Raw genomic sequence first — 3,381 nt, 5'->3', positions numbered from 1 at the left:
AAAAAAAAAAAAAAAAAAAAAAAAAGACATTATAATAAAAGTAAAAGAAACCCTATAGATTCGTATCGCTTATAAATGAAAAAAATCCTAAATAAAATACTAGCAACCTGAATTCAGTAACATATAAAAATAATTACACACCATGACCAAGTGAAATTTATTCCAGGAATGTGACGTTGGCTTAACATAGAAAATAAACCAATGCTATATGTCATATTAATGAAATAAGGGGTAAAACCCACATGATAATATCAATAGATGCAGAAAAAGCATTTCACCAATTTCAACACCCTTTCATGATAGAAACACTCAACACACTAGGAACAGAAGGAAACTTCCTCAGCGTGAGAAAAGTCTTTTGCTGAAAAAGTGCTACTTAATCATGAAAGGCTAAATGCTTTTCCCCTAAAATCAGGAATAAGACAAGAACTTCTGCCACTGCCACTTCTATTGAATATTGTGTTTAGGTTTCTAGCCAGAAAAATTAGGCAAGGAAAAAAAGGTATCCAGACTGGAAAGGAAGAAGTAAGTACACTACCACGATTTCTAGATGACATGAGCTTATCTATAGAAATCCCAAGAAATTCACAAAAAAAACTACCAGACACAATAAGCAAGTTTAGCAACGTGGCAGAAGACAAGACCAATATATAAACATCTACTCTTTTCCATATTTTAGTAATGAACAACCAAAACTAAAATTAAGAAAGCCATTCAACTTATAATAGCATCAAAAAGAATAAAATACGTAAGAATAAGTCTAACCAGGAATGTATAAAATTGGACACTGAAAACAAAGCACTGCTGAAAGAAGTTAAAGAAGATCTAAATAAATTCCTCTAAATAATTGAATATTTATTATTATTAAAAGGACAATACTACCTAAAGCAATCTACAGATTCAATGCTATCCTTATCAAAATCACAGTTGCGGCTGTGCACAGTGGCTCACGCCTGTAACCCCAGCACTTTGGAAGGCTGAGGCAGGCAGATCACTTGAGGTCAGGAGGTTGAGACCAGCCTGGCCAACATGGCAAAACCCTGTCTCTTCAAAAAATTAAAAAAATAGCTGGTCGTGGTGGTGGGCGCCTGAAATCCCAGCTACTTGGGAGGCTGAGGCAAGAGAATAGCTTGAACCTGGGAGGCAGAGATTGCAGTGAGCTGAGATCAGGCTACTGTACTCCAGCCTGGGCAACAGAGCAGGACTCTGTCTCAATAATAATAATAATAATAATAATAATAATTACAGTTACTTTTTTTTTTTTTTAGGATTTCGGAAACGGACAAGCTGATCTGAAAATTTATACGGATATGCAAGGAACCCAGAATAGCCAAAACAATCTTTAAAAAGAACAAAGTTGGAGGAATCACAGTGTCTGATTTCAAAACTTACTATAAAGATACAGTGTGGTACTAGCATAAGGATAAGGAGATATATATATATATACATGAACACACATGCACACACACACATCCTCAGGACATAAGAATAAAAATATATATATATTATGAGGTGGGATGATTGCTTGAGGCCAGGAGTTTGAGACCAGCCTGGGGAATAATGAGACCTCGTCTCTACAAAACAACAACAACAACAACAACAACAAACAAACAAAAAAAAAAAAACTGGACATGTGGTGTGCACCTATAGTCCCAGCTACCTGGGAGGCTGAGATGGGAGTATGGCTTGAGCCCAGGAATTCAAGGTTGCAGTGAGCTGTCAACATGCCACTGCACTCCAGCCTGGGTGACACAGCAAGATTCTGTCTCAGAAAGAAAAAGGAGTTAAGCACTGATGCATGCATAACACAATGAACCTTGGAAATATTATGCTAAGCGAAAGAATCCAGACACAGCAGGCCACATATATGATTTCATTTATAAGAAATTTCCAGAATAAGCAAATCCATAGAAACAGAAAATTAGTGGTTGCCTAAACTGAAGTGAGGAAGCAATGAGGGATGACTGCTAATGAATATGAGGTGCCTTTTTGGGATGACAAAAGTCTTCCAAAGTCAGATTGTGGTGTTGTGTGTAGGACTCTGTGAATATACTTAAAATCATGGAATGGTACACCTTGAATATGTGAATTTTATGCTTTGTGAAATATATCTCAATAAAGCTGTATTTAAAGGTGGACTATAGATCTCAGTGCAGAACCTAAAGTTATAAAAACTTTTAGAAGAAAACATAAGAGTAATCTTTATGATCTTGGCTTAGACTAACATTTTTTTTTTTAAAGATGGGGTTTCACAATGATGGCCAGGCTGGTTTTGAACTCCTGACCTCAGGTGATCCACCCACCTCAGCCTCCCAAAGTGCCAGGATTACAGGCATGAGCCACCGTGCCCGGCTAGACTAATATTTTTTTAGAAACAACACCAAAAGCACAATATTTAAAAGATTCAACATATAAATTGGACTTCATCGAAACAAAAAACTTCTGGTCTTCAAAATGAAAACAAGCCACAGATTAGAAGAAAATATCTGCATATCATGTGCTTGACAAAGGACTCACATCCAGAACATATAAAGAAGTTGTGAAATACATTACTAATCTGGGGTCTGGACACGGTGGTTCACGACTGTAATCCTAGCACTTTGGGAGGCAGAGGTGGAGGCAGAGGTGGGAGGATTACTTGAGATCAGGAGTTAGAAACCAGCCTGGCCAACATGGTGAAACCCCATCTCTACTATAAATACAAAAAAATGAGTTAGGCATGGTGGTGTGCATCTGTAATTCCAGCTACTTGGGAGGCTGAGGCAGGAGAATTGCTTGAACCCAGGAGGTAGAAGTTGCAGAGGGCCAAGATTGCGTTACTGAACTCCGGTCTGGGTGACAGAGAGAGACTCTGTCTCAAAAAAAAAAACAAAACAAATACACACACACACACACACACACACACACACACACACTCCAACTTAAAATTGGGCAAAAGATTCAAACAGATGTTTCATTAAAGAAGATATGTGAATGTCAAATGGCACAGGAAAAAGTGCTCAACAGAAAATGCAAATTAAAACCACAATCAGATACTACTTGTGGTTATGCCTAAAATTTAAAAAACTGACCATATCATGTATTGGCAAGAATGTGGAACAACTTAAACTCTCATAAACTGCTGATGGAAATGTAACATGGTCAGCCACTTTAGAAAACAGTTGGGCAGTTTCTCAAAATGTTAAACAGACACCTAAAATACGATGCATTAATTCCATTCGTAGGTATTTACCCATGAGAAATGACAGCATATATTCACAAAATGATTGGTATATGAATGTTTACAGCAGTTTTATTTGTAGTACCCCCAAATGGAAACAACTCAAATGTTCCTCGTCAAGTGAATGGATAAACAACAAAAGCAAAAATTCTTAGAAGCTA

This window comes from Cebus imitator, unplaced genomic scaffold (assembly GCF_001604975.1).
Source record: "Cebus imitator isolate Cc_AM_T3 unplaced genomic scaffold, Cebus_imitator-1.0 Scaffold85, whole genome shotgun sequence".
Taxonomy (NCBI): domain Eukaryota; kingdom Metazoa; phylum Chordata; class Mammalia; order Primates; family Cebidae; genus Cebus; species Cebus imitator.
Note: the sequence above shows the minus strand (reverse complement) of the source record.